Below are 20,222 nucleotides of genomic sequence, written 5' to 3' on the forward strand. Positions count from 1 at the left end.
GTTGGAGGTCCGGGTCAGCTTCGGCTGAGAAACCAACACCCGGTTGGAGGTCTGGGTCAGCTTCGGCTGAGAAACCAACACCCGGTTGGAGGTCCGGGTCAGCTTCGGCTGAGAAACCAACACCCGGTTGGAGGTCCGGTTAGCCTTGGGCTGAGAAACCAACACCGGTTGACGGTCCGGGCAGTTTCGGCTGCGAAACCAACAACTAGTAGCTCTCTATTCCACTTGGGTAAGATGCCTGGGTGGACGCTGGGAGCAACGACAAGGCTCAACCAGGCTTCGGCTTGGGGGAGCACCGAAGATCCCTGACCCTTGCTGTGGCCTTCTGGCTCGGAGGGACGGGGTTGATTTTTGGGGACCCTCTCCTCACGGAGGGGTCCACACGAATCCTAGCCTTTGCACTGTTTTTGGTGTGACTTCGGTCATGCATTTTTTGCGGTGCTTTGGAAAGCTTCATTAAATCAAAATCTGTGAGGCTCGGCAGATGCAATGCACACTGGAAGGTTGCGCTTGCTAGTACTCTGGATGTATAGTATATTCATCTAGAGGAAAACATGGCCCTACCAGGATCGAGGCTATTAGACTGAGTAAGTGTGGGGGCTATGGTGCAATGTGCCCCAGGACTGACGACCCTGGAGTGAGTCTGAGCTTGCTGGCTTGGGACCCCGGCGAGCCTTGGGCTCTGTAGCACACCGTACCTTGCCCTTTCATACTTTCTGAGCATATTGCTCTATCCCGGCTTTCTGGCTAGGAAGGGAAATTTTTATAATCATGGTCGGAGGTCCGTTCAGCTTTGGGCTGAGAAACCAACACCCGGTTGGAGGTCCGGGTCAGCTTCGGCTGAGAAACCAACACCCGGTTGGAGGTCCGGGTCAGCTTCGGCTGAGAAACCAACACCCGGTTGGAGGTCCGGGTCAGCTTCGGCTGAGAAACCAACACCCGGTTGGAGGTCCGGTTAGCCTTGGGCTGAGAAACTAACACCGGTTGACGGTCCGGGCAGTTTCGGCTGCGAAACCAACAACTAGTAGCTCTCTACTCCACTTGGGTAAGATGCCTGGGTGGACGCTGGGAGCAACGACAAGGCTCAACCAGGCTTCGGCTTGGGGGAGCACCGAAGATCCCTGACCCTTGCTGTGGCCTTCTGGCTCGGAGGGACGGGGTTGATTTTTGGGGACCCTCTCCTCACGGAAGGGTCCACACGAATACTAGCCTTTGCACTGTTTTTGGTGTGACTTCGGTCATGCATTTTTTGCGGTGCTTTGGAAAGCTTCATTAAATCAAAATCTGTTCTTATCAGTTTAATATCTGATACGTCCCCTATCTGGGGACCATATATTAAATGGATTTTTAGAACAGGGAGATGGAAAAAGAGCTTGCTCTGTCCACTCCACGCATTGACCTGGTATTGCAGTACCTCCAGGAACGGTGCACCCCTTCTTAACCCAGTTTCCAAAAGCAGAACTCAATTCACCTGATTCATATTAGCCCGATTTAATGAATTGGAAGAAAGCATACGTCTTCATATGCACCTCAATTTGGCCCATTCACTTTTCACACTTCCTCCTTTTGTTTTTTATCTTTCACACTTTTGACTTTCTTTATTCATCCAAATAGCAAACTCATCACCACTCAACCTGACCAACTCGGCTATGTCCCCGTGCTGCAGTTCTCTGTCTTATCTAGATCATTTGCAATTGAATGGAATAGATCCCTTTTGGACAAAGTGGATTCACCTGCTGCTGCAGTGACCACAGGTGTGATAACATCTAGAATTGGCATCTGGTGCGATCTCTCCGCTTCCACTCCAAAGAAAGTTACCTGTTTATTCCTATCATGCATTGGTTTTTGGGGTTTTCTTTGAGTAATGATGATCTCTTTAGTAGTCTGTTGGCGCCCTCTCCTGGAGGAATAGTTTGCTTGCTCTTGGACATTCTAAAAGAGAGGTCATGATAGACATTGAGCTTCTGAGCTCAATTGGGGACAGTCATGGGTGATGAATGTTTGCAACCTACTGCGAAGCCTCATACCGCAATATAAGGAACGTCAAATACTAAGAAAGGGCGGCCTATGAAAGAATTACTACTTTCAATAAGTACACTTAAACGGCTAATTGGGAATAGAAAAACTGTAAAAAGCCCTCTGAGAAAGCCCCCCTCTAACCTTTGATAGTAAGCTTTTCTGTAGTCTGCCTGTTGATGTATTTTCCGTTTGAACTGTGCACAACATGAAGAGACGGAACACTGGCGGCTTGTCACAATGCCCCCCGATGACATCACAATAGCGCTGCTGCCTAGAAAACAAGCTGCGCAGAAGAAGTTGTTCTTTGGGTGGGAGGGTGGGCTAGTGGAAGGAGGGGGCAATCTCTTTTTTTCCCGGGTGGTAGGGGGATGACAGGAGAAGGGAAGCGGGTGGTGAGAAAGGTACAGAGGGCAGGGTTTGGGGGCTGGGAAGGAAAGGGAAAAGATTAGGGTTTGGGGATGATGAAAGGGCTTTCTACGGGTAAGGATGGCAAAGGGTGGCAGTGACGGAAAGTCAGGCAACCTGTCCTGTCCGTCTTTTTGTATCGTGAATTGGAAAGACTGCAAGGGGGAGGGGAGTTGCTTGCGCCCTAAAGGAGGAGTTATTCAGATTCATTGCAGTGGGCGGCGGCTGCAAAACGCACCATTCTTCTTGTTTTGGCTCTGCAAAGCAGCCTTTTCAAGGGTTGGCTTGGGTGACAAAATGTCTTGTGTAGGCGTGGGTTTGTCTCCCTCTCGCTCTCTCTCCCTAAGATGTGTCCGGCATAGGCCAGGGTGCCACTCGAGGCCCAAACCAATTCTGGTTATCGCTTCTCGGCCTTTTGGCTAAGATCAAGTGTAGTATCTGTTCTTATCAGTTTAATATCTGATACGTCCCCTATCTGGGGACCATATATTAAATGGATTTTTAGAACAGGGAGATGGAAAAAGAGCTTGCTCTGTCCACTCCACGCATTGACCTGGTATTGCAGTACCTCCAGGAACGGTGCACCCCTTCTTAACCCAGTTTCCAAAAGCAGAACTCAATTCACCTGATTCATATTAGCCCGATTTAATGAATTGGAAGAAAGCATACGTCTTCATATGCACCTCAATTTGGCCCATTCACTTTTCACACTTCCTCCTTTTGTTTTTTATCTTTCACACTTTTGACTTTCTTTATTCATCCAAATAGCAAACTCATCACCACTCAACCTGACCAACTCGGCTATGTCCCCGTGCTGCAGTTCTCTGTCTTATCTAGATCATTTGCAATTGAATGGAATAGATCCCTTTTGGACAAAGTGGATTCACCTGCTGCTGCAGTGACCACAGGTGTGATAACATCTAGAATTGGCATCTGGTGCGATCTCTCCGCTTCCACTCCAAAGAAAGTTACCTGTTTATTCCTATCATGCATTGGTTTTTGGGGTTTTCTTTGAGTAATGATGATCTCTTTAGTAGTCTGTTGGCGCCCTCTCCTGGAGGAATAGTTTGCTTGCTCTTGGACATTCTAAAAGAGAGGTCATGATAGACATTGAGCTTCTGAGCTCAATTGGGGACAGTCATGGGTGATGAATGTTTGCAACCTACTGCGAAGCCTCATACCGCAATATAAGGAACGTCAAATACTAAGAAAGGGCGGCCTATGAAAGAATTACTACTTTCAATAAGTACACTTAAACGGCTAATTGGGAATAGAAAAACTGTAAAAAGCCCTCTGAGAAAGCCCCCCTCTAACCTTTGATAGTAAGCTTTTCTGTAGTCTGCCTGTTGATGTATTTTCCGTTTGAACTGTGCACAACATGAAGAGACGGAACACTGGCGGCTTGTCACAATGCCCCCCGATGACATCACAATAGCGCTGCTGCCTAGAAAACAAGCTGCGCAGAAGAAGTTGTTCTTTGGGTGGGAGGGTGGGCTAGTGGAAGGAGGGGGCAATCTCTTTTTTTCCCGGGTGGTAGGGGGATGACAGGAGAAGGGAAGCGGGTGGTGAGAAAGGTACAGAGGGCAGGGTTTGGGGGCTGGGAAGGAAAGGGAAAAGATTAGGGTTTGGGGATGATGAAAGGGCTTTCTACGGGTAAGGATGGCAAAGGGTGGCAGTGACGGAAAGTCAGGCAACCTGTCCTGTCCGTCTTTTTGTATCGTGAATTGGAAAGACTGCAAGGGGGAGGGGAGTTGCTTGCGCCCTAAAGGAGGAGTTATTCAGATTCATTGCAGTGGGCGGCGGCTGCAAAACGCACCATTCTTCTTGTTTTGGCTCTGCAAAGCAGCCTTTTCAAGGGTTGGCTTGGGTGACAAAATGTCTTGTGTAGGCGTGGGTTTGTCTCCCTCTCGCTCTCTCTCCCTAAGATGTGTCCGGCATAGGCCAGGGTGCCACTCGAGGCCCAAACCAATTCTGGTTATCGCTTCTCGGCCTTTTGGCTAAGATCAAGTGTAGTATCTGTTCTTATCAGTTTAATATCTGATACGTCCCCTATCTGGGGACCATATATTAAATGGATTTTTAGAACAGGGAGATGGAAAAAGAGCTTGCTCTGTCCACTCCACGCATTGACCTGGTATTGCAGTACCTCCAGGAACGGTGCACCCCTTCTTAACCCAGTTTCCAAAAGCAGAACTCAATTCACCTGATTCATATTAGCCCGATTTAATGAATTGGAAGAAAGCATACGTCTTCATATGCACCTCAATTTGGCCCATTCACTTTTCACACTTCCTCCTTTTGTTTTTTATCTTTCACACTTTTGACTTTCTTTATTCATCCAAATAGCAAACTCATCACCACTCAACCTGACCAACTCGGCTATGTCCCCGTGCTGCAGTTCTCTGTCTTATCTAGATCATTTGCAATTGAATGGAATAGATCCCTTTTGGACAAAGTGGATTCACCTGCTGCTGCAGTGACCACAGGTGTGATAACATCTAGAATTGGCATCTGGTGCGATCTCTCCGCTTCCACTCCAAAGAAAGTTACCTGTTTATTCCTATCATGCATTGGTTTTTGGGGTTTTCTTTGAGTAATGATGATCTCTTTAGTAGTCTGTTGGCGCCCTCTCCTGGAGGAATAGTTTGCTTGCTCTTGGACATTCTAAAAGAGAGGTCATGATAGACATTGAGCTTCTGAGCTCAATTGGGGACAGTCATGGGTGATGAATGTTTGCAACCTAATGCGAAGCCTCATACCGCAATATAAGGAACGTCAAATACTAAGAAAGGGCGGCCTATGAAAGAATTACTACTTTCAATAAGTACACTTAAACGGCTAATTGGGAATAGAAAAACTGTAAAAAGCCCTCTGAGAAAGCCCCCCTCTAACCTTTGATAGTAAGCTTTTCTGTAGTCTGCCTGTTGATGTATTTTCCGTTTGAACTGTGCACAACATGAAGAGACGGAACACTGGCGGCTTGTCACAATGCCCCCCGATGACATCACAATAGCGCTGCTGCCTAGAAAACAAGCTGCGCAGAAGAAGTTGTTCTTTGGGTGGGAGGGTGGGCTAGTGGAAGGAGGGGGCAATCTCTTTTTTTCCCGGGTGGTAGGGGGATGACAGGAGAAGGGAAGCGGGTGGTGAGAAAGGTACAGAGGGCAGGGTTTGGGGGCTGGGAAGGAAAGGGAAAAGATTAGGGTTTGGGGATGATGAAAGGGCTTTCTACGGGTAAGGATGGCAAAGGGTGGCAGTGACGGAAAGTCAGGCAACCTGTCCTGTCCGTCTTTTTGTATCGTGAATTGGAAAGACTGCAAGGGGGAGGGGAGTTGCTTGCGCCCTAAAGGAGGAGTTATTCAGATTCATTGCAGTGGGCGGCGGCTGCAAAACGCACCATTCTTCTTGTTTTGGCTCTGCAAAGCAGCCTTTTCAAGGGTTGGCTTGGGTGACAAAATGTCTTGTGTAGGCGTGGGTTTGTCTCCCTCTCGCTCTCTCTCCCTAAGATGTGTCCGGCATAGGCCAGGGTGCCACTCGAGGCCCAAACCAATTCTGGTTATCGCTTCTCGGCCTTTTGGCTAAGATCAAGTGTAGTATCTGTTCTTATCAGTTTAATATCTGATACGTCCCCTATCTGGGGACCATATATTAAATGGATTTTTAGAACAGGGAGATGGAAAAAGAGCTTGCTCTGTCCACTCCACGCATTGACCTGGTATTGCAGTACCTCCAGGAACGGTGCACCCCTTCTTAACCCAGTTTCCAAAAGCAGAACTCAATTCACCTGATTCATATTAGCCCGATTTAATGAATTGGAAGAAAGCATACGTCTTCATATGCACCTCAATTTGGCCCATTCACTTTTCACACTTCCTCCTTTTGTTTTTTATCTTTCACACTTTTGACTTTCTTTATTCATCCAAATAGCAAACTCATCACCACTCAACCTGACCAACTCGGCTATGTCCCCGTGCTGCAGTTCTCTGTCTTATCTAGATCATTTGCAATTGAATGGAATAGATCCCTTTTGGACAAAGTGGATTCACCTGCTGCTGCAGTGACCACAGGTGTGATAACATCTAGAATTGGCATCTGGTGCGATCTCTCCGCTTCCACTCCAAAGAAAGTTACCTGTTTATTCCTATCATGCATTGGTTTTTGGGGTTTTCTTTGAGTAATGATGATCTCTTTAGTAGTCTGTTGGCGCCCTCTCCTGGAGGAATAGTTTGCTTGCTCTTGGACATTCTAAAAGAGAGGTCATGATAGACATTGAGCTTCTGAGCTCAATTGGGGACAGTCATGGGTGATGAATGTTTGCAACCTACTGCGAAGCCTCATACCGCAATATAAGGAACGTCAAATACTAAGAAAGGGCGGCCTATGAAAGAATTACTACTTTCAATAAGTACACTTAAACGGCTAATTGGGAATAGAAAAACTGTAAAAAGCCCTCTGAGAAAGCCCCCCTCTAACCTTTGATAGTAAGCTTTTCTGTAGTCTGCCTGTTGATGTATTTTCCGTTTGAACTGTGCACAACATGAAGAGACGGAACACTGGCGGCTTGTCACAATGCCCCCCGATGACATCACAATAGCGCTGCTGCCTAGAAAACAAGCTGCGCAGAAGAAGTTGTTCTTTGGGTGGGAGGGTGGGCTAGTGGAAGGAGGGGGCAATCTCTTTTTTTCCCGGGTGGTAGGGGGATGACAGGAGAAGGGAAGCGGGTGGTGAGAAAGGTACAGAGGGCAGGGTTTGGGGGCTGGGAAGGAAAGGGAAAAGATTAGGGTTTGGGGATGATGAAAGGGCTTTCTACGGGTAAGGATGGCAAAGGGTGGCAGTGACGGAAAGTCAGGCAACCTGTCCTGTCCGTCTTTTTGTATCGTGAATTGGAAAGACTGCAAGGGGGAGGGGAGTTGCTTGCGCCCTAAAGGAGGAGTTATTCAGATTCATTGCAGTGGGCGGCGGCTGCAAAACGCACCATTCTTCTTGTTTTGGCTCTGCAAAGCAGCCTTTTCAAGGGTTGGCTTGGGTGACAAAATGTCTTGTGTAGGCGTGGGTTTGTCTCCCTCTCGCTCTCTCTCCCTAAGATGTGTCCGGCATAGGCCAGGGTGCCACTCGAGGCCCAAACCAATTCTGGTTATCGCTTCTCGGCCTTTTGGCTAAGATCAAGTGTAGTGTTGTTCGAAGAGGTGGTTTAAGCTCCAGGCCACCTTAGTACAATGATACAATGCACACTGGAAGGTTGCGCTTGCTAGTACTCTGGGTGGATAGTATATTCATCTAGAGGAAAACATGGCCCTACCAGGATCGAGGCTATTAGACTGAGTAAGGGTGGGGGGCTATGGTACAACGTGCCCCAGGACTGACGACCCTGGAGTGAGTCTGAGCTTGCTGGCTTGGGACCCCGGCAAGCCTTGGGCTCTGTAGCACACCGTACCTTGCCTTTTCATACTTTTTGAGCATATTACCCTATCCCGGCCTTCTGGCTAGGAAGGGAAATTTTTATAATCCCGGTCGGAGGTCTGGTCAGCTTTGGGCTGAGAAACTAACACCCGGTTGGAGGTCTGGGTCAGCTTCGGCTGAGAAACCAACACCCGGTTGGAGGTCTGGGTCAGCTTCGGCTGAGAAACCAACACCCGGTTGGAGGTCCGGTTAGCCTTGGGCTGAGAAACCAACACCGGTTGACGGTCCGGGCAGTTTCGGCTGCGAAACCAACAACTAGTAGCTCTCTACTCCACTTGGGTAAGATGCCTGGGTGGACGCTGGGAGCAACGACAAGGCTCAACCAGGCTTCGGCTTGGGGGAGCACCGAAGATCCCTGACCCTTGCTGTGGCCTTCTGGCTCGGAGGGACGGGGTTGATTTTTGGGGACCCTCTCCTCACGGTGGGGTCCACACGAATCCTAGCCTTTGCACTGTTTTTGGTGTGACTTCGGTCATACATTTTTTGTGGTGCTTTGGAAAGCTTCATTAAATCAAAAATCTGTTCTTATCAGTTTAATATCTGATACGTCCCCTATCTGGGGACCATATATTAAATGGATTTTTAGAACAGGGAGATGGAAAAAGAGCTTGCTCTGTCCACTCCACGCATTGACCTGGTATTGCAGTACCTCCAGGAACGGTGCACCCCTTCTTAACCCAGTTTCCAAAAGCAGAACTCAATTCACCTGATTCATATTAGCCCGATTTAATGAATTGGAAGAAAGCATACGTCTTCATATGCACCTCAATTTGGCCCATTCACTTTTCACACTTCCTCCTTTTGTTTTTTATCTTTCACACTTTTGACTTTCTTTATTCATCCAAATAGCAAACTCATCACCACTCAACCTGACCAACTCGGCTATGTCCCCGTGCTGCAGTTCTCTGTCTTATCTAGATCATTTGCAATTGAATGGAATAGATCCCTTTTGGACAAAGTGGATTCACCTGCTGCTGCAGTGACCACAGGTGTGATAACATCTAGAATTGGCATATGGTGCGATCTCTCCGCTTCCACTCCAAAGAAAGTTACCTGTTTATTCCTATCATGCATTGGTTTTTGGGGTTTTCTTTGAGTAATGATGATCTCTTTAGTAGTCTGTTGGCGCCCTCTCCTGGAGGAATAGTTTGCTTGCTCTTGGACATTCTAAAAGAGAGGTCATGATAGACATTGAGCTTCTGAGCTCAATTGGGGACAGTCATGGGTGATGAATGTTTGCAACCTACTGCGAAGCCTCATACCGCAATATAAGGAACGTCAAATACTAAGAAAGGGCGGCCTATGAAAGAATTACTACTTTCAATAAGTACACTTAAACGGCTAATTGGGAATAGAAAAACTGTAAAAAGCCCTCTGAGAAAGCCCCCCTCTAACCTTTGATAGTAAGCTTTTCTGTAGTCTGCCTGTTGATGTATTTTCCGTTTGAACTGTGCACAACATGAAGAGACGGAACACTGGCGGCTTGTCACAATGCCCCCCGATGACATCACAATAGCGCTGCTGCCTAGAAAACAAGCTGCGCAGAAGAAGTTGTTCTTTGGGTGGGAGGGTGGGCTAGTGGAAGGAGGGGGCAATCTCTTTTTTTCCCGGGTGGTAGGGGGATGACAGGAGAAGGGAAGCGGGTGGTGAGAAAGGTACAGAGGGCAGGGTTTGGGGGCTGGGAAGGAAAGGGAAAAGATTAGGGTTTGGGGATGATGAAAGGGCTTTCTACGGGTAAGGATGGCAAAGGGTGGCAGTGACGGAAAGTCAGGCAACCTGTCCTGTCCGTCTTTTTGTATCGTGAATTGGAAAGACTGCAAGGGGGAGGGGAGTTGCTTGCGCCCTAAAGGAGGAGTTATTCAGATTCATTGCAGTGGGCGGCGGCTGCAAAACGCACCATTCTTCTTGTTTTGGCTCTGCAAAGCAGCCTTTTCAAGGGTTGGCTTGGGTGACAAAATGTCTTGTGTAGGCGTGGGTTTGTCTCCCTCTCGCTCTCTCTCCCTAAGATGTGTCCGGCATAGGCCAGGGTGCCACTCGAGGCCCAAACCAATTCTGGTTATCGCTTCTCGGCCTTTTGGCTAAGATCAAGTGTAGTATCTGTTCTTATCAGTTTAATATCTGATACGTCCCCTATCTGGGGACCATATATTAAATGGATTTTTAGAACAGGGAGATGGAAAAAGAGCTTGCTCTGTCCACTCCACGCATTGACCTGGTATTGCAGTACCTCCAGGAACGGTGCACCCCTTCTTAACCCAGTTTCCAAAAGCAGAACTCAATTCACCTGATTCATATTAGCCCGATTTAATGAATTGGAAGAAAGCATACGTCTTCATATGCACCTCAATTTGGCCCATTCACTTTTCACACTTCCTCCTTTTGTTTTTTATCTTTCACACTTTTGACTTTCTTTATTCATCCAAATAGCAAACTCATCACCACTCAACCTGACCAACTCGGCTATGTCCCCGTGCTGCAGTTCTCTGTCTTATCTAGATCATTTGCAATTGAATGGAATAGATCCCTTTTGGACAAAGTGGATTCACCTGCTGCTGCAGTGACCACAGGTGTGATAACATCTAGAATTGGCATCTGGTGCGATCTCTCCGCTTCCACTCCAAAGAAAGTTACCTGTTTATTCCTATCATGCATTGGTTTTTGGGGTTTTCTTTGAGTAATGATGATCTCTTTAGTAGTCTGTTGGCGCCCTCTCCTGGAGGAATAGTTTGCTTGCTCTTGGACATTCTAAAAGAGAGGTCATGATAGACATTGAGCTTCTGAGCTCAATTGGGGACAGTCATGGGTGATGAATGTTTGCAACCTACTGCGAAGCCTCATACCGCAATATAAGGAACGTCAAATACTAAGAAAGGGCGGCCTATGAAAGAATTACTACTTTCAATAAGTACACTTAAACGGCTAATTGGGAATAGAAAAACTGTAAAAAGCCCTCTGAGAAAGCCCCCCTCTAACCTTTGATAGTAAGCTTTTCTGTAGTCTGCCTGTTGATGTATTTTCCGTTTGAACTGTGCACAACATGAAGAGACGGAACACTGGCGGCTTGTCACAATGCCCCCCGATGACATCACAATAGCGCTGCTGCCTAGAAAACAAGCTGCGCAGAAGAAGTTGTTCTTTGGGTGGGAGGGTGGGCTAGTGGAAGGAGGGGGCAATCTCTTTTTTTCCCGGGTGGTAGGGGGATGACAGGAGAAGGGAAGCGGGTGGTGAGAAAGGTACAGAGGGCAGGGTTTGGGGGCTGGGAAGGAAAGGGAAAAGATTAGGGTTTGGGGATGATGAAAGGGCTTTCTACGGGTAAGGATGGCAAAGGGTGGCAGTGACGGAAAGTCAGGCAACCTGTCCTGTCCGTCTTTTTGTATCGTGAATTGGAAAGACTGCAAGGGGGAGGGGAGTTGCTTGCGCCCTAAAGGAGGAGTTATTCAGATTCATTGCAGTGGGCGGCGGCTGCAAAACGCACCATTCTTCTTGTTTTGGCTCTGCAAAGCAGCCTTTTCAAGGGTTGGCTTGGGTGACAAAATGTCTTGTGTAGGCGTGGGTTTGTCTCCCTCTCGCTCTCTCTCCCTAAGATGTGTCCGGCATAGGCCAGGGTGCCACTCGAGGCCCAAACCAATTCTGGTTATCGCTTCTCGGCCTTTTGGCTAAGATCAAGTGTAGTATCTGTTCTTATCAGTTTAATATCTGATACGTCCCCTATCTGGGGACCATATATTAAATGGATTTTTAGAACAGGGAGATGGAAAAAGAGCTTGCTCTGTCCACTCCACGCATTGACCTGGTATTGCAGTACCTCCAGGAACGGTGCACCCCTTCTTAACCCAGTTTCCAAAAGCAGAACTCAATTCACCTGATTCATATTAGCCCGATTTAATGAATTGGAAGAAAGCATACGTCTTCATATGCACCTCAATTTGGCCCATTCACTTTTCACACTTCCTCCTTTTGTTTTTTATCTTTCACACTTTTGACTTTCTTTATTCATCCAAATAGCAAACTCATCACCACTCAACCTGACCAACTCGGCTATGTCCCCGTGCTGCAGTTCTCTGTCTTATCTAGATCATTTGCAATTGAATGGAATAGATCCCTTTTGGACAAAGTGGATTCACCTGCTGCTGCAGTGACCACAGGTGTGATAACATCTAGAATTGGCATCTGGTGCGATCTCTCCGCTTCCACTCCAAAGAAAGTTACCTGTTTATTCCTATCATGCATTGGTTTTTGGGGTTTTCTTTGAGTAATGATGATCTCTTTAGTAGTCTGTTGGCGCCCTCTCCTGGAGGAATAGTTTGCTTGCTCTTGGACATTCTAAAAGAGAGGTCATGATAGACATTGAGCTTCTGAGCTCAATTGGGGACAGTCATGGGTGATGAATGTTTGCAACCTACTGCGAAGCCTCATACCGCAATATAAGGAACGTCAAATACTAAGAAAGGGCGGCCTATGAAAGAATTACTACTTTCAATAAGTACACTTAAACGGCTAATTGGGAATAGAAAAACTGTAAAAAGCCCTCTGAGAAAGCCCCCCTCTAACCTTTGATAGTAAGCTTTTCTGTAGTCTGCCTGTTGATGTATTTTCCGTTTGAACTGTGCACAACATGAAGAGACGGAACACTGGCGGCTTGTCACAATGCCCCCCGATGACATCACAATAGCGCTGCTGCCTAGAAAACAAGCTGCGCAGAAGAAGTTGTTCTTTGGGTGGGAGGGTGGGCTAGTGGAAGGAGGGGGCAATCTCTTTTTTTCCCGGGTGGTAGGGGGATGACAGGAGAAGGGAAGCGGGTGGTGAGAAAGGTACAGAGGGCAGGGTTTGGGGGCTGGGAAGGAAAGGGAAAAGATTAGGGTTTGGGGATGATGAAAGGGCTTTCTACGGGTAAGGATGGCAAAGGGTGGCAGTGACGGAAAGTCAGGCAACCTGTCCTGTCCGTCTTTTTGTATCGTGAATTGGAAAGACTGCAAGGGGGAGGGGAGTTGCTTGCGCCCTAAAGGAGGAGTTATTCAGATTCATTGCAGTGGGCGGCGGCTGCAAAACGCACCATTCTTCTTGTTTTGGCTCTGCAAAGCAGCCTTTTCAAGGGTTGGCTTGGGTGACAAAATGTCTTGTGTAGGCGTGGGTTTGTCTCCCTCTCGCTCTCTCTCCCTAAGATGTGTCCGGCATAGGCCAGGGTGCCACTCGAGGCCCAAACCAATTCTGGTTATCGCTTCTCGGCCTTTTGGCTAAGATCAAGTGTAGTATCTGTTCTTATCAGTTTAATATCTGATACGTCCCCTATCTGGGGACCATATATTAAATGGATTTTTAGAACAGGGAGATGGAAAAAGAGCTTGCTCTGTCCACTCCACGCATTGACCTGGTATTGCAGTACCTCCAGGAACGGTGCACCCCTTCTTAACCCAGTTTCCAAAAGCAGAACTCAATTCACCTGATTCATATTAGCCCGATTTAATGAATTGGAAGAAAGCATACGTCTTCATATGCACCTCAATTTGGCCCATTCACTTTTCACACTTCCTCCTTTTGTTTTTTATCTTTCACACTTTTGACTTTCTTTATTCATCCAAATAGCAAACTCATCACCACTCAACCTGACCAACTCGGCTATGTCCCCGTGCTGCAGTTCTCTGTCTTATCTAGATCATTTGCAATTGAATGGAATAGATCCCTTTTGGACAAAGTGGATTCACCTGCTGCTGCAGTGACCACAGGTGTGATAACATCTAGAATTGGCATCTGGTGCGATCTCTCCGCTTCCACTCCAAAGAAAGTTACCTGTTTATTCCTATCATGCATTGGTTTTTGGGGTTTTCTTTGAGTAATGATGATCTCTTTAGTAGTCTGTTGGCGCCCTCTCCTGGAGGAATAGTTTGCTTGCTCTTGGACATTCTAAAAGAGAGGTCATGATAGACATTGAGCTTCTGAGCTCAATTGGGGACAGTCATGGGTGATGAATGTTTGCAACCTACTGCGAAGCCTCATACCGCAATATAAGGAACGTCAAATACTAAGAAAGGGCGGCCTATGAAAGAATTACTACTTTCAATAAGTACACTTAAACGGCTAATTGGGAATAGAAAAACTGTAAAAAGCCCTCTGAGAAAGCCCCCCTCTAACCTTTGATAGTAAGCTTTTCTGTAGTCTGCCTGTTGATGTATTTTCCGTTTGAACTGTGCACAACATGAAGAGACGGAACACTGGCGGCTTGTCACAATGCCCCCCGATGACATCACAATAGCGCTGCTGCCTAGAAAACAAGCTGCGCAGAAGAAGTTGTTCTTTGGGTGGGAGGGTGGGCTAGTGGAAGGAGGGGGCAATCTCTTTTTTTCCCGGGTGGTAGGGGGATGACAGGAGAAGGGAAGCGGGTGGTGAGAAAGGTACAGAGGGCAGGGTTTGGGGGCTGGGAAGGAAAGGGAAAAGATTAGGGTTTGGGGATGATGAAAGGGCTTTCTACGGGTAAGGATGGCAAAGGGTGGCAGTGACGGAAAGTCAGGCAACCTGTCCTGTCCGTCTTTTTGTATCGTGAATTGGAAAGACTGCAAGGGGGAGGGGAGTTGCTTGCGCCCTAAAGGAGGAGTTATTCAGATTCATTGCAGTGGGCGGCGGCTGCAAAACGCACCATTCTTCTTGTTTTGGCTCTGCAAAGCAGCCTTTTCAAGGGTTGGCTTGGGTGACAAAATGTCTTGTGTAGGCGTGGGTTTGTCTCCCTCTCGCTCTCTCTCCCTAAGATGTGTCCGGCATAGGCCAGGGTGCCACTCGAGGCCCAAACCAATTCTGGTTATCGCTTCTCGGCCTTTTGGCTAAGATCAAGTGTAGTATCTGTTCTTATCAGTTTAATATCTGATACGTCCCCTATCTGGGGACCATATATTAAATGGATTTTTAGAACAGGGAGATGGAAAAAGAGCTTGCTCTGTCCACTCCACGCATTGACCTGGTATTGCAGTACCTCCAGGAACGGTGCACCCCTTCTTAACCCAGTTTCCAAAAGCAGAACTCAATTCACCTGATTCATATTAGCCCGATTTAATGAATTGGAAGAAAGCATACGTCTTCATATGCACCTCAATTTGGCCCATTCACTTTTCACACTTCCTCCTTTTGTTTTTTATCTTTCACACTTTTGACTTTCTTTATTCATCCAAATAGCAAACTCATCACCACTCAACCTGACCAACTCGGCTATGTCCCCGTGCTGCAGTTCTCTGTCTTATCTAGATCATTTGCAATTGAATGGAATAGATCCCTTTTGGACAAAGTGGATTCACCTGCTGCTGCAGTGACCACAGGTGTGATAACATCTAGAATTGGCATCTGGTGCGATCTCTCCGCTTCCACTCCAAAGAAAGTTACCTGTTTATTCCTATCATGCATTGGTTTTTGGGGTTTTCTTTGAGTAATGATGATCTCTTTAGTAGTCTGTTGGCGCCCTCTCCTGGAGGAATAGTTTGCTTGCTCTTGGACATTCTAAAAGAGAGGTCATGATAGACATTGAGCTTCTGAGCTCAATTGGGGACAGTCATGGGTGATGAATGTTTGCAACCTACTGCGAAGCCTCATACCGCAATATAAGGAACGTCAAATACTAAGAAAGGGCGGCCTATGAAAGAATTACTACTTTCAATAAGTACACTTAAACGGCTAATTGGGAATAGAAAAACTGTAAAAAGCCCTCTGAGAAAGCCCCCCTCTAACCTTTGATAGTAAGCTTTTCTGTAGTCTGCCTGTTGATGTATTTTCCGTTTGAACTGTGCACAACATGAAGAGACGGAACACTGGCGGCTTGTCACAATGCCCCCCGATGACATCACAATAGCGCTGCTGCCTAGAAAACAAGCTGCGCAGAAGAAGTTGTTCTTTGGGTGGGAGGGTGGGCTAGTGGAAGGAGGGGGCAATCTCTTTTTTTCCCGGGTGGTAGGGGGATGACAGGAGAAGGGAAGCGGGTGGTGAGAAAGGTACAGAGGGCAGGGTTTGGGGGCTGGGAAGGAAAGGGAAAAGATTAGGGTTTGGGGATGATGAAAGGGCTTTCTACGGGTAAGGATGGCAAAGGGTGGCAGTGACGGAAAGTCAGGCAACCTGTCCTGTCCGTCTTTTTGTATCGTGAATTGGAAAGACTGCAAGGGGGAGGGGAGTTGCTTGCGCCCTAAAGGAGGAGTTATTCAGATTCATTGCAGTGGGCGGCGGCTGCAAAACGCACCATTCTTCTTGTTTTGGCTCTGCAAAGCAGCCTTTTCAAGGGTTGGCTTGGGTGACAAAATGTCTTGTGTAGGCGTGGGTTTGTCTCCCTCTCGCTCTCTCTCCCTAAGATGTGTCCGGCATAGGCCAGGGTGCCACTCGAGGCCCAAACCAATTCTGGTTATCGCTTCTCGGCCTTTTGGCTAAGATCAAGTGTAGTATCTGTTCTTATCAGTTTAATATCTGATACGTCCCCTATCTGGGGACCATATATTAAATGGATTTTTAGAACAGGGAGATGGAAAAAGAGCTTGCTCTGTCCACTCCACGCATTGACCTGGTATTGCAGTACCTCCAGGAACGGTGCACCCCCTTCTTAACCCAGTTTCCAAAAGCAGAACTCAATTCACCTGATTCATATTAGCCCGATTTAATGAATTGGAAGAAAGCATACGTCTTCATATGCACCTCAATTTGGCCCATTCACTTTTCACACTTCCTCCTTTTGTTTTTTATCTTTCACACTTTTGACTTTCTTTATTCATCCAAATAGCAAACTCATCACCACTCAACCTGACCAACTCGGCTATGTCCCCGTGCTGCAGTTCTCTGTCTTATCTAGATCATTTGCAATTGAATGGAATAGATCCCTTTTGGACAAAGTGGATTCACCTGCTGCTGCAGTGACCACAGGTGTGATAACATCTAGAATTGGCATCTGGTGCGATCTCTCCGCTTCCACTCCAAAGAAAGTTACCTGTTTATTCCTATCATGCATTGGTTTTTGGGGTTTTCTTTGAGTAATGATGATCTCTTTAGTAGTCTGTTGGCGCCCTCTCCTGGAGGAATAGTTTGCTTGCTCTTGGACATTCTAAAAGAGAGGTCATGATAGACATTGAGCTTCTGAGCTCAATTGGGGACAGTCATGGGTGATGAATGTTTGCAACCTACTGCGAAGCCTCATACCGCAATATAAGGAACGTCAAATACTAAGAAAGGGCGGCCTATGAAAGAATTACTACTTTCAATAAGTACACTTAAACGGCTAATTGGGAATAGAAAAACTGTAAAAAGCCCTCTGAGAAAGCCCCCCTCTAACCTTTGATAGTAAGCTTTTCTGTAGTCTGCCTGTTGATGTATTTTCCGTTTGAACTGTGCACAACATGAAGAGACGGAACACTGGCGGCTTGTCACAATGCCCCCCGATGACATCACAATAGCGCTGCTGCCTAGAAAACAAGCTGCGCAGAAGAAGTTGTTCTTTGGGTGGGAGGGTGGGCTAGTGGAAGGAGGGGGCAAGCTCTTTTTTTCCCGGGTGGTAGGGGGATGACAGGAGAAGGGAAGCGGGTGGTGAGAAAGGTACAGAGGGCAGGGTTTGGGGGCTGGGAAGGAAAGGGAAAAGATTAGGGTTTGGGGATGATGAAAGGGCTTTCTACGGGTAAGGATGGCAAAGGGTGGCAGTGACGGAAAGTCAGGCAACCTGTCCTGTCCGTCTTTTTGTATCGTGAATTGGAAAGACTGCAAGGGGGAGGGGAGTTGCTTGCGCCCTAAAGGAGGAGTTATTCAGATTCATTGCAGTGGGCGGCGGCTGCAAAACGCACCATTCTTCTTGTTTTGGCTCTGCAAAGCAGCCTTTTCAAGGGTTGGCTTGGGTGACAAAATGTCTTGTGTAGGCGTGGGTTTGTCTCCCTCTCGCTCTCTCTCCCTAAGATGTGTCCGGCATAGGCCAGGGTGCCACTCGAGGCCCAAACCAATTCTGGTTATCGCTTCTCGGCCTTTTGGCTAAGATCAAGTGTAGTATCTGTTCTTATCAGTTTAATATCTGATACGTCCCCTATCTGGGGACCATATATTAAATGGATTTTTAGAACAGGGAGATGGAAAAAGAGCTTGCTCTGTCCACTCCACGCATTGACCTGGTATTGCAGTACCTCCAGGAACGGTGCACCCCTTCTTAACCCAGTTTCCAAAAGCAGAACTCAATTCACCTGATTCATATTAGCCCGATTTAATGAATTGGAAGAAAGCATACGTCTTCATATGCACCTCAATTTGGCCCATTCACTTTTCACACTTCCTCCTTTTGTTTTTTATCTTTCACACTTTTGACTTTCTTTATTCATCCAAATAGCAAACTCATCACCACTCAACCTGACCAACTCGGCTATGTCCCCGTGCTGCAGTTCTCTGTCTTATCTAGATCATTTGCAATTGAATGGAATAGATCCCTTTTGGACAAAGTGGATTCACCTGCTGCTGCAGTGACCACAGGTGTGATAACATCTAGAATTGGCATCTGGTGCGATCTCTCCGCTTCCACTCCAAAGAAAGTTACCTGTTTATTCCTATCATGCATTGGTTTTTGGGGTTTTCTTTGAGTAATGATGATCTCTTTAGTAGTCTGTTGGCGCCCTCTCCTGGAGGAATAGTTTGCTTGCTCTTGGACATTCTAAAAGAGAGGTCATGATAGACATTGAGCTTCTGAGCTCAATTGGGGACAGTCATGGGTGATGAATGTTTGCAACCTACTGCGAAGCCTCATACCGCAATATAAGGAACGTCAAATACTAAGAAAGGGCGGCCTATGAAAGAATTACTACTTTCAATAAGTACACTTAAACGGCTAATTGGGAATAGAAAAACTGTAAAAAGCCCTCTGAGAAAGCCCCCCTCTAACCTTTGATAGTAAGCTTTTCTGTAGTCTGCCTGTTGATGTATTTTCCGTTTGAACTGTGCACAACATGAAGAGACGGAACACTGGCGGCTTGTCACAATGCCCCCCGATGACATCACAATAGCGCTGCTGCCTAGAAAACAAGCTGCGCAGAAGAAGTTGTTCTTTGGGTGGGAGGGTGGGCTAGTGGAAGGAGGGGGCAATCTCTTTTTTTCCCGGGTGGTAGGGGGATGACAGGAGAAGGGAAGCGGGTGGTGAGAAAGGTACAGAGGGCAGGGTTTGGGGGCTGGGAAGGAAAGGGAAAAGATTAGGGTTTGGGGATGATGAAAGGGCTTTCTACGGGTAAGGATGGCAAAGGGTGGCAGTGACGGAAAGTCAGGCAACCTGTCCTGTCCGTCTTTTTGTATCGTGAATTGGAAAGACTGCAAGGGGGAGGGGAGTTGCTTGCGCCCTAAAGGAGGAGTTATTCAGATTCATTGCAGTGGGCGGCGGCTGCAAAACGCACCATTCTTCTTGTTTTGGCTCTGCAAAGCAGCCTTTTCAAGGGTTGGCTTGGGTGACAAAATGTCTTGTGTAGGCGTGGGTTTGTCTCCCTCTCGCTCTCTCTCCCTAAGATGTGTCCGGCATAGGCCAGGGTGCCACTCGAGGCCCAAACCAATTCTGGTTATCGCTTCTCGGCCTTTTGGCTAAGATCAAGTGTAGTATCTGTTCTTATCAGTTTAATATCTGATACGTCCCCTATCTGGGGACCATATATTAAATGGATTTTTAGAACAGGGAGATGGAAAAAGAGCTTGCTCTGTCCACTCCACGCATTGACCTGGTATTGCAGTACCTCCAGGAACGGTGCACCCCTTCTTAACCCAGTTTCCAAAAGCAGAACTCAATTCACCTGATTCATATTAGCCCGATTTAATGAATTGGAAGAAAGCATACGTCTTCATATGCACCTCAATTTGGCCCATTCACTTTTCACACTTCCTCCTTTTGTTTTTTATCTTTCACACTTTTGACTTTCTTTATTCATCCAAATAGCAAACTCATCACCACTCAACCTGACCAACTCGGCTATGTCCCCGTGCTGCAGTTCTCTGTCTTATCTAGATCATTTGCAATTGAATGGAATAGATCCCTTTTGGACAAAGTGGATTCACCTGCTGCTGCAGTGACCACAGGTGTGATAACATCTAGAATTGGCATCTGGTGCGATCTCTCCGCTTCCACTCCAAAGAAAGTTACCTGTTTATTCCTATCATGCATTGGTTTTTGGGGTTTTCTTTGAGTAATGATGATCTCTTTAGTAGTCTGTTGGCGCCCTCTCCTGGAGGAATAGTTTGCTTGCTCTTGGACATTCTAAAAGAGAGGTCATGATAGACATTGAGCTTCTGAGCTCAATTGGGGACAGTCATGGGTGATGAATGTTTGCAACCTACTGCGAAGCCTCATACCGCAATATAAGGAACGTCAAATACTAAGAAAG

At 47.0% G+C, this 20,222-nt stretch overlaps 12 non-coding genes across 12 annotated transcripts; all 12 read left to right on the forward strand.

Annotated features, from left to right (window-relative positions):
* Window positions 1-1,240: 1,240 nt before the first annotated feature.
* On the forward strand, window positions 1,241-1,436 carry LOC142261561 (U2 spliceosomal RNA). Its single transcript, XR_012729179.1, has one exon. It is a non-coding gene; the product is annotated as a U2 spliceosomal RNA (small nuclear RNA).
* A 1,387-nt stretch (window positions 1,437-2,823) lies between these two features.
* On the forward strand, window positions 2,824-3,014 carry LOC142261634 (U2 spliceosomal RNA). The gene has a single exon (XR_012729228.1). It is a non-coding gene; the product is annotated as a U2 spliceosomal RNA (small nuclear RNA).
* Window positions 3,015-4,401: 1,387 nt separating this feature from the next.
* On the forward strand, window positions 4,402-4,592 carry LOC142261635 (U2 spliceosomal RNA). The gene has a single exon (XR_012729229.1). It is a non-coding gene; the product is annotated as a U2 spliceosomal RNA (small nuclear RNA).
* A 1,387-nt stretch (window positions 4,593-5,979) lies between these two features.
* Window positions 5,980-6,170, forward strand: LOC142261636 (U2 spliceosomal RNA). Its single transcript, XR_012729230.1, has one exon. It is a non-coding gene; the product is annotated as a U2 spliceosomal RNA (small nuclear RNA).
* Window positions 6,171-8,359: 2,189 nt separating this feature from the next.
* On the forward strand, window positions 8,360-8,552 carry LOC142261541 (U2 spliceosomal RNA). The gene has a single exon (XR_012729162.1). It is a non-coding gene; the product is annotated as a U2 spliceosomal RNA (small nuclear RNA).
* Window positions 8,553-9,939: 1,387 nt separating this feature from the next.
* LOC142261639 (U2 spliceosomal RNA) lies at window positions 9,940-10,130 on the forward strand. The gene has a single exon (XR_012729232.1). It is a non-coding gene; the product is annotated as a U2 spliceosomal RNA (small nuclear RNA).
* A 1,387-nt stretch (window positions 10,131-11,517) lies between these two features.
* LOC142261640 (U2 spliceosomal RNA) lies at window positions 11,518-11,708 on the forward strand. The gene has a single exon (XR_012729233.1). It is a non-coding gene; the product is annotated as a U2 spliceosomal RNA (small nuclear RNA).
* Window positions 11,709-13,095: 1,387 nt separating this feature from the next.
* On the forward strand, window positions 13,096-13,286 carry LOC142261641 (U2 spliceosomal RNA). Its single transcript, XR_012729234.1, has one exon. It is a non-coding gene; the product is annotated as a U2 spliceosomal RNA (small nuclear RNA).
* Window positions 13,287-14,673: 1,387 nt separating this feature from the next.
* LOC142261642 (U2 spliceosomal RNA) lies at window positions 14,674-14,864 on the forward strand. The gene has a single exon (XR_012729235.1). It is a non-coding gene; the product is annotated as a U2 spliceosomal RNA (small nuclear RNA).
* A 1,387-nt stretch (window positions 14,865-16,251) lies between these two features.
* LOC142261529 (U2 spliceosomal RNA) lies at window positions 16,252-16,442 on the forward strand. Its single transcript, XR_012729155.1, has one exon. It is a non-coding gene; the product is annotated as a U2 spliceosomal RNA (small nuclear RNA).
* Window positions 16,443-17,830: 1,388 nt separating this feature from the next.
* LOC142261643 (U2 spliceosomal RNA) lies at window positions 17,831-18,021 on the forward strand. The gene has a single exon (XR_012729236.1). It is a non-coding gene; the product is annotated as a U2 spliceosomal RNA (small nuclear RNA).
* A 1,387-nt stretch (window positions 18,022-19,408) lies between these two features.
* LOC142261480 (U2 spliceosomal RNA) lies at window positions 19,409-19,599 on the forward strand. The gene has a single exon (XR_012729111.1). It is a non-coding gene; the product is annotated as a U2 spliceosomal RNA (small nuclear RNA).
* The last annotated feature ends 623 nt before the right edge of the window (window positions 19,600-20,222 follow it).

Source organism: Anomaloglossus baeobatrachus, unplaced genomic scaffold (genome assembly GCF_048569485.1).
Source record: "Anomaloglossus baeobatrachus isolate aAnoBae1 unplaced genomic scaffold, aAnoBae1.hap1 Scaffold_226, whole genome shotgun sequence".
Lineage (NCBI taxonomy): Eukaryota > Metazoa > Chordata > Amphibia > Anura > Aromobatidae > Anomaloglossus > Anomaloglossus baeobatrachus.